This window comes from Sciurus carolinensis, chromosome 4 (genome assembly GCF_902686445.1).
Source record: "Sciurus carolinensis chromosome 4, mSciCar1.2, whole genome shotgun sequence".
Classification (NCBI taxonomy): domain Eukaryota; kingdom Metazoa; phylum Chordata; class Mammalia; order Rodentia; family Sciuridae; genus Sciurus; species Sciurus carolinensis.
In genome coordinates, this window is record NC_062216.1 from 169,433,043 (window position 1) to 169,443,330 (window position 10,288).

General features: G+C 40.4%; 1 non-coding gene across 1 annotated transcript; it reads right to left on the minus strand.

The window, feature by feature from the left end:
* Window positions 1-373: 373 nt before the first annotated feature.
* On the minus strand, window positions 374-445 carry Trnaa-agc (transfer RNA alanine (anticodon AGC)). The gene has a single exon. It is a non-coding gene; the product is annotated as a tRNA-Ala (tRNA).
* Between the last annotated feature and the right edge of the window lie 9,843 nt (window positions 446-10,288).

Genomic DNA, 10,288 nt, shown 5'->3' on the forward strand with positions numbered 1-10,288 from the left:
TCAAAGGGTGGAGGATGAGAGACATTTTGGTCAAAGGGTGAAAAATTTCAGTTAGACAAGAGAAAGAAGTTAAGATCTACTTTACAGTATGGTGACTTGTGGTTAATAACAATGTACTTTATACCTGAAAATTGCTGAAAGTAGATTTTAAATGTTCTCACCATACACAAAAACATAAGTGTGAGTTAATGGATATGTTAATTAGTTTGATTTAACCATTCTGCATGTATACATATGTCAAAACATCATGATGTAGACCTCAGATATATATATATATATATGTGTGTGTGTGTGTGTGTGTGTGTGTGTGTGTGTATGTATATATAATTTCATTTGTCAATTTTTATTTGCATTTATTTATTTATCTATTTATTTGTGGTGCTGGGGATTGAACCCAGGGCCTTATGCATGCTAGGCAACTGCTCTACCACTGAGCTATACCACTAGCCTTCTTCTGTCAAGTCTTTAAAAAAATATATACATATGTACATATGTATATGTATTTTTTTTTTAGTATTGGAGATTGAACCTTGCACATTGCTAGGCAATTGCTCTGCCACTGAGCTACATCCCCAGTCCCTTTTTTAAGTTTGTGAGGCTGGCCTTGAATTTATGATCCTCCTGCTTTAGCCTCCCAAGTCACTGGGATTATAGGCCTGTACCACCACACCCAGTTAATTAATTCAAATAATTTTTAAAGACCCTAAGCTTCTTAAATTTAACATGTCCAAAATGGGATCCATTCTTTGACCCTCAACTATGCCCATTTTCTGTGTGCTTGTTCTCCATGTTTTCATCATCTACCCAAATGTTCCTCATTCCACCTTCCTCTCCATTATCCCACCTTTGCTGTGAACTAGCACATTCTACCGTCTTCAACCATGTTTCTTATTCAGCATTCCCATTCATTTGTATGACTCCTGATTTATTCTACTCCCTCATTTTCTTTTGCGTGGATTTTAATCACCTGCATGAACCACTCTTCTCTTGCTTTCCCCAGGGGTTCCTGATGTTTAGAATCTGTGTTTACTGGGTCTGCTCCACACAGGACTGGATGCGAGCTCAGGTGATGTCCCAGGTTCACTCCTTCCTGCCAGGCCTCTGTGTTCTCTCTGCTGCCTCCACTCCTGAGTCCTAGATTCTGTCCTCTTGTGCCGCCATAACCCTAGTATTTCTCATTCAAATCAACAAATTAAAGATGCACAATTGAGCCTCAGTGGCTCTGATTGGTCAGATTTGTGTCACGAATCCTATCTTGGATCAAAACTGTGTTCAAGAGCGCAGGGTGTTCTTGTTGGCTCAAGTCTAGGTCACAGGCTCCACCCTGGTGTAGGACAGGGAAGAAGTGTCATCACTGAGAATAGAGTAGGGAGGAGTGGGTCCCCAAAACCAAAATCGGGACACCATTATCACATGATGACAGATTTAGTGCTGGGCATCAGTGAGGTGCCTCTTCCTCTACTCTTTTTTTTTTCCTTTTTTGGGGGTGCCGGGGATTGAACCCAGGGCCTTGTTCATGCTAGGCAAGCACTCTACCAACTGAACTATATCCCCCGTCCCCTCTATTCTGTGTTGTGCGTGGGTGGTGGGGGTATGGGTATTGAACTCAGAGGCACTTTGCCACTGAGCTACATCCCCTTCCCTTTTTATTCATCTGTACTTTTTTAGACAGGATATTGCTAAATTGCCCAGACTGGCTTTGAACTTGTGATCCTCCTACCTCCTTCCTAGTTGCTGGGATTACAGGTGTGGGCCACCATGGCTGGCTTCCCTATATCCTTTTTTTTTTTTTTTTTTTTTCTGTCCAATAGTACTATCTTCAATTTAATCACTTGAAATTATCTTTGTCACACCTCACACATCCAATCAGCTAGCAAATGCCAAGATTTCAACCCATTTTTTCCCTTGTCCCCAACGACAAGCTGTTCTGGACTACCTGGTGTGTTCATCGGAATCATTCATTCCCTCCAAACTTTAACATTGCTTCCTCCTTCTATGGACCTTGGAATTGGCCATGTGATGTGCTTTGGAGAACTGGATGTGGGTGATTGTGTTCTTTGTCATATTTGAGCAGAGTTTGAGATGCTATGGTGTGACTGGATTGGGGCATTTTTGCCTGAACCGTCCATTATGAAGATATGTCCTAGATAGTGGCTGTTGCTTCAGTTTAGATTCCAGAATGGAAAGTGAGGTGCAGCTGAACCAATCTGAGTCTAACAGAATCATGGCGAACATGCAAACCTTGTGTAGCATGAACAAAAAAAAGTATTTGTTGTCATGTGCCATGGGATTTTAAAGTTGTTTGTTATGCTGCACAACTGAAAGCTGATTAGCGCACACACCTCAGTTCAGGTCCTTATCATCTCTGCCTGCACTGTGGCAATCCCTCCCAATTATCCTCCTTGACATCTGGCCTTTCCCTGCCCATCCTCCATGTTACGGCTGCGGGGACCTCTTTGAAGGGTACATCTGACCAGAGTTCCTTTCTATCTTTCTTTCTTCCTGCCTTTCTTTCCTTTTATCCTTCCAATACTGGGGATGGAACCCAGGGACCCTCTACCACTGAGCCATATACCCAACATTTTTTCATTTATTTTGAGACAGGGTCTCAGTCCAGGCTGGTCTTGAACTTGAGATCCTCTTGCCTCAGCCTCCTGAGTTTTGGGGTTTACAGTGAGCCCAGCTAGGGTTTCTACTACCTATTTTTCCAAATCAATCTTTCATGTTGCTGACAAGTTAACTTCCTATTAACAAGATTTCATCATGTGACTTATCTGCTTAAAAAGCTGTCTTGAGGGGCTGGGGTTGTGGCTCAGTGGTAGAGAGCTTGCCTAGAATGTGTGAGGAATTGGATTTAATTCTCAGCACTACATATAAAGAAATGAATAAAAATTTAAGGGCTATCAGCATCTAAAAATTTTTTTAAAAAATTGTCTTGATTCTCTCTCCTCTTACTTAGTTTATTATAGTTTAGCTTCATCCATTCCTTTGACTTTAGGTACTTTTCTTTCTTTTGTACTGGGGATTGATTCAAGGAGTGCTTTCCCATTGAGCTACATCCCCAGTCCTTTTTATTTTTCAGTTTTGATACAGGGTCTTGATAAGTCTCTGAGAGTCTCATTAAGTTGCTAAGGCTGGCCCAGAACTTTCAATCCTCTTGCTTCAGCCTCCTGAGTTCCTGGGATTACAGGAATGTACACTGAACCAGGTGGTACTATTTATAATTTGACAATGCCCACATCACTGTTTTCAACTCAGAATTCTTTCTCTGCCCCCCATGTATGTGTGTGTGTGTGTATACATATATATACAGACATACTACACAACTAGGTAACAATATATGTTTTATGTATATATATAATTTTTATATGATTCTATAATTTCATAATATGTGTAATTATTTTATGACAATGTTGTATTGATATATACATTAAACAATAAGCATTGTAACTGACTCGTATGTCTTCAAGAAACATTAAACTCAAAATTCAAATGCTCATTTTCCCCTTCAAACTTTTTGCCTCTCCTGTGATTTCTCTTAATGAATAACATCATAAACAACATTATCAATCACTGGGTTTCTCAAACTTCACACCTGGATGTTGCCCTTAGGAGATGGGTTAAGAGCATGAACTTGGTAGCCAGACAAATGGCTTTAATTTCTTCTCTGTCATATGCTAGCTATGTGACCTCAAGCAAGTTCCTTAACCTCCTTAGCCTCCCATCTGCAGACTCTCATTATGGCAGTATCTACCCACCTGGCTTGCTGAGAGGATTGAGTGACAGAATCATGCCAAGTACTGGACGGGTGCTGCCACCTGATCATTATTATTATAGCCATTTTCTCTCCCTCACCCCATCATCTTATCACTGAGTCTGTAGATTCTACATTCTCAGAACCCCTTAAATCCATCCCAGCCCTTCTGTTCCCACTGCCACTCTCTGAATTCAGGCTCCCGTCCGCTCTTGTCTGATGACTGCAGACACTTCCGGTCTTGCCCCTTTCAATCCTTTCTCCACAGTTCTAGCATAACTGTTTCTGAAAACCAAACTTGACTCATGTCAGTTTCCGGCTGAGGGGAGATCTTTCAGTTCCTCAAATGGACAGCGCTCTGCTCTCCTTTACAAATGTCATTTCCTCAGCTGGGGCCTCTCAGCCCTTGAGTCACCTCCATGGCTCCCTCTTCTTTCTGCTCCCCAGGTAAACTTCCAGCTGTCTGTCCACCTCTTAGATGTCACTGCTGTGCACCAGCTCCCTCCAGAGTGCCTCTGTGTGCCCTGTCAAAGTGCCTATCACAGGTCAGGTCTGCACAGTCCTGAACTCTGTGTCTCCTGCCACTAGATGAGGAGCCTCTGAAGGCGAGGTCTCTGTTTTGTTCAGCACTGTTCCTCTACAACTTAGCACAGGCTGGGTCCATAATAGGAGCTGAATACCGCCCCCCCCCCCTTTTTGTGGTAGTGGGAATTAAACCCAGAGCACTCTGCCATTAAGCTACATTTGCAGCCATATTTATCTTTTATTTTGACACAGGGTCTCACTAAGTTGCCCATGCTGGTCTTGAACATCTTGTAATCCTCCTGCCTCAGACTTCTAAGTCACTGGGATTGTAAGCATGTGCCATGACACATGTAGCTCAATACTTTTAAAATTTTAATTTTAATTTACTTTTAATGGGTAATACAGGCTCATACTAAAAAAAATCCAGAAGATGCAAAGGGACACAGAGTAAAAAGAAAAAGAAAAAAACAGTCTTTCTGTGCCCTTTTCCTCAACCACACTGTCTGTGTACCTATCTTCTTGAGGATCCTTCTAAGACATTCTATGCAAATACAAGTATATATGCACATACACTGTGGATATGGTACCATTTCTACACAGTATTCTGCACGTGGTTATTTTCTTACTGAACCATATATCTTGGAAAGATAATCCTTTTCAGCTTATGTGAAACTGATTTTTTAAAAAAATTCTGCATGGTGTCCCTTTGTAAAGATGTGTCATAAATTGTTTAATTGGTCCTCAATTGTTGGGCACTCAAGTTCTTTTCAATCGTTAACAGTTATAAGCATGTCATTTCACACAAAAGTGATTGTATCAATAGGATAAGTCCCAAGAAATAAAACTGTATGTGCATCTAACAGTGTGTTATATACTCCAAGCTGATCTCTGTAGGAATTCACTCATTTACTCTCCCATCTATAACGAACTACTTTACATTCTTCACAAGATTGCCAACACGGTATTTTCCCATCCTTGGTCTTTGGCCAATCTGATCATGACAAAAAGAATGCCGTTGTAGAGCTGGGGTTGTGGCTCAGTGGTAGAGTGCTTGCCTAGCACGAGTGAGGCACTGGGTTTAATCCTCAGCACAACATAAAAATAAATAAATAAAGTAAAGGTATCGTGTCCATCTACAACAACAACAAAAGAATGCCATCATAGTTTTGTCCCGTCTCTTTTTATAATTGAAGGTAAGCATCTTATCATATATGTTGCAAAGTTAAAAGTCAAATGACAAAGTGGAAACTTACAAACCAGATCAAAGACAAACCAACAAAAATTTAAACTGGCATTTCACAAAAGAAGAAATCCAAATGGGTAAAGGGAACTACAAATTAAAACTTAAAATCATGAAAAGGTACCACTTCACATCCATCAGAGTGGTTAAAATTACAAAATCTGGCTTCAGAAATAGACCCTGGCTGGGCACAGGGACACACACCTGTAATCCCAGTGGCTTGGGAGGCTGAGGCAGGAGGATTACAAGTTCAAAGCCAGCCTCAGCCACTTAGTAAGGCCCTAAGCAACTCAGTGAGACCCTGCCTCTAAATAAAATATAAAAAAGGGCTGGGTGTGGCTCAGTGGTTAAGCGGGCCTGGGTTAAACCCCCAGTACAAAAAAAAAAAAAAAAAGAAAGAAAAGAAATCTCACAATCCAAATATTGTCAGTGTTGTCAATGAAGTGGAACAACAGTAACTCTCATACACTGCTGAGTGGGATACGAATTGGTAAACTGCAAAGAAAAACAGTTTGGTGTTATCTAAAAAAACTGAAGATGTTCACATCCTGTATACAAGTAATTCCACTCCTAATGTTTGATCTCCTTGAAGAAGTCTTGTCCATGTATACCAGGAGTTGTGTAAATTAGTGCACAGAGTAAAATGCTTTTAATACAATAAAAATAGAAAAGTTTTTTTGGGGGTACTGGAATTTGAACTCAGAGCCTTGTGCTGCTAAGCATGTGCTCTACCACTGGGCTACACCCCCAGACCCTAAAATGGAAAACCTCAGGTGCTAATCCATAGTAATACACAAAAATAAATTGCATTTTATTAATTCAGTGGAAACCATACAACAATAAAATGCACAGCTTCATGCATCAACATGGTTGGATTGCATCAAAACTATCTTGAGCTAAGTCAGTAAGATATTTTTAATTTTTTAAAAATATTTTTTAAATTGTTAATGGACCTTTATTTTATTTTATTTATTTATATGTGGTGATGAGAATTGAACCCAGTAAGTAAGTCAGTAAGTTATCAAAGAAAAGTATATAGATGGGCGTGGTGGCACACGTCTGTAATTCTAGTGACTCAAGATGCTGAGACTAGGGGTTCGCAAGTTCAAGTTCAGCCTCAACAACTTAGTGAGACCCTGTCTAAAAGTAAAAAATAAGAAGTACTGGGGTTGTAACTCAATGGTCTAGCTCTGTGGGTTCAATCTCCAGTACCAAGGTTTTTAAAAAATTTTGTTATGGTTTGACTGTATATGTTCCCCAACAGTTCATGTATTGAAACCTAACCACCAAAAGGATGGTTTTTTTTTTTTTTTTTTTTTTTTGGTGGTAGTGTTACTGGAGATTGAACTTGGGGGTTCTTTACCACAAAGCTACGTCCCCGCCATTTTTAATTTTTTATTTTGAGACAGGGTCTTACCAAATTGCTGAGGCTGGCCTCAAGCCTGGAATTTCCCTGCCTCAGCCTCCCAAGTCCTTGGAATTACAGGCGTGGCATCATGCCTGCCCCCTCCCCTTACCTTGGGTAGTACAGCTTCTCCTCCTTAGCATGAGTCCTCCGGCACTGTGCAGCAGTTTAGCTTCACCCCTTTGACCTTTATATAAAGAAAATTATACTCCTTTGTGACCTACCGATTTAGCTCAAGATGACATTTATGCAGTCCAGTCGTGTCAGTGCATGAAGCTCTGATTTGTTTGTTTCATTGCTGTGTGATTTCCACTGTATTAAAAAACCACGATTTATTTTTCCACTTTACTATGCATGGATATTAAGGTTTTCCATTTTTCTTGTTTTAGAAGCAGCTCTGCCCTGAACACTAATTTACATAATTCTTGCAACACAAAGGATCAATGACCTTATCAAGGAGGCAGTGTTCATTCCTTTTTGCCTTTTTGCCATATGAGCACACAGCAAGAAGGTCCTCTCCAGGGACTAAATGTCAACACCAGAACTGTAATTGTAAATTATAAACAATTTCTATTGTTTGCAATTGTAAATTATAAACAATTTCTATTGTTTGTAATTTACCAGTCTAAGGTATTTTGTCATAGCAGCATCAGGGAAAGACAAAGACAATGATGCATTCCACAAAAAATAACAAAAAGGTCAGAACAGCACATATAATATACAATACCATTTAAATAAGAAGGAAAAAGTTAACATAAAGAAACATAACTTTGGTTGTTTACATATACAAGGATTAGCTCTGAAGCATATATAAAAGGCTGGTAAGGGACTAGGTGGCTGGGGAACAAGAAGGGGAGAACAATAATCCTTTGAAAATGTGAAACCATGACCTAATTTATATAAACAAATATATAAACAAATATTTTTTTTAAATACTCATTTTTATTTCCTTTTCTGAAATGTTGCATTTATTTTCTATTACTGCACAAGTTACCACAACATCAGTGGCTTAAAACAACACAGATATTTATTATTTCATGTGTGATGAATCAGGTAGTCCTGGTACAACTTGAGGTCCGCTCAGCTCAGGGCTGCAACTGGGTTGCATTTTCATCTGAAGGCTCAAATGAGGAAGAACAAGCTTCCAAGAGCCTTCAGATTGTTGGCAGACTCTTTTCCTTGTGGTTGTGTGATTGAGAAGCCTGACTTTGAACTGTTTTTGGTTGGAGTCCTCTAATGGCAGATCTAGAGACCACCCCAATGCTCCTAGCCATATGGATTTCCTCAACATGCTGGTTACTTACTTCATTGCTTCATTAAGCCAGCAAGGAGAATCTCTTGATACAGTCTGCTAAAATGGGGTCTTACCTACCCAGCATAACCTGGAAGTGACAGCCAATCACCTTTGCCAGTCTATTGGTTAGAAATGAGTCACAGGTTCTGTCTTTATTCAAGGGGAGAATGTTACACTAAGTCGTAGACTCAAGGAGAAGAGAATTATTGGGCTCACTGCAGAGTTTGTTGGCCACAACTTCCTATTATTTTTGGGGGGTGCCCATTTTTTGCTTATGCTTTTCTAAGAGCTCTATAGATCAAATAAATTGATCCTTTCTTTGCCACACAAGGTGCCAATTCAATACAATTTTTGTGGGATGGGGGAGTACTGGGAGTTGAATCCAGGGTACCTTTACCACTGAGCTATATCCCAAGTTATTTTTATTTTTTATTTCGAGACACAGTCTTGCTAAGTTGCTGAGTCTTGCCTTAAACTTGCAGTTCTCTTGCCTTAGCCTCTCAAGTCATTTGGATTACAAGCATGTGCCATGGCACCCGACTTCAATACCTTTATGATTAAACAAGCAAATGACTTCATGAATCTCCCACCAGTTCTTCTATACTCTTAGCTCAAACAATAGTAACTTCATCAGGTCTTTCTAGAATCTGTTTCCCTTACCTGGGAAGCTGAACTAGGTCAAAGTTCAGAATTAAACTGAGGTTCAAGGATGGGTAGGAATATAGGGATGAACCCAGGTACTATGTTACTATGTATGATCATAAAGCTAAAAATAAAAAAGAATGGGTAGGAATAGGCTGGGCATGGTGGAGCACATCTGTAATCCCTGAGACTCAGGAGACTGAGGCAGGAGGATTGAAAGTTTGACGCCAGTCTCAGCAATTTAGTGAGGCCCTCAGCAACTTTGTGAGACCCTATCTCAAAATAAAAAATAAAGGGTTGGAGTTGTGACTCAGTGGTAGAGCACTTGCCTAACATGTGTGAGGCACTGGGTTCAATTCCCAGCACCACCTATAAATAAATGAATAAAATGAACATCTGTCAACATCTAAAAAAACACAAAACAACAAAAAACCCTTAAAAATAAAAAAAATTAAAAATAAAAAGGACTGGGGATGTAGCTCAGTGGTAAAGCACCCCCTAGGTTCAATGCCCAATTCCACCCCCCCCCAAAAAAAAGGTAGTAGGAATAGCCAGGTTCTGTATTCTTGTCTGTGAGACTCTTGTCTCAAAATAAAAATACAAAGGACTTGGGATAAAACTTAATGGTAGAAGGTCCCTGGAGTCAATCCCCAGTAATACACACACACACACACACACACACACACACACACACACACGTGAGATTATTGATTTGGACTTGATTTGAAATTGCTCTCATTATGATTTATACCAAGATGAATCAAAGTAGTTTAAAGGGTCAACCTTCAATGACGCTGCAGTTAGGAGGACAGGTCAGGTCCGCCTCCTATTTTATGGAGATACACTTGAAGTCCTGTGGTCTTGGAAGCCCACATAGAATGGGCTGTCTGCAGTTTGGAGGAGCATGGGGCAGTGCAGCCGTGCCACCCTGGATGCCGCTAGTGACCTCAACTCTCCAAAACTTCTCATGTTGCCATCTTATGCCATATCTTCAATTCTGCACTAAGTCAGTCCCCAGTACCCACTGTCCAGGTTCTGGGCTTTGTGGTGTTGGCTGTGGCAGCTTTGGTCATTCTCCCATTACCTGCGCCTGGACTCCGAGCCAAGGAGTCGTCCGTTATTTTGCTTAGGCTTCTCTGCCCCCCACCCTTTTTTTTTTTTTTTTTTTTTTTTAAACAAAGAAAACCACTCTTAATCATTCAGGATTCAGATCTTTTGCTGTACCCTAGAGGAATGTCAAAAGTTTCAGGCCATGGGAGTTGTCACATCATCTGGTGTGAATCTCTAAGTGTTCACTACAGAGCACTGTTGAAACTGACCTATTGTATTTAGACTTCCATCTTTCACAGACAGCGAGTCCTCCTCCAGGATTTCCCCACAGACCTGTATGTCCAGCTGCCCATAGGGGACCTCCCTACAGGTGTCCCA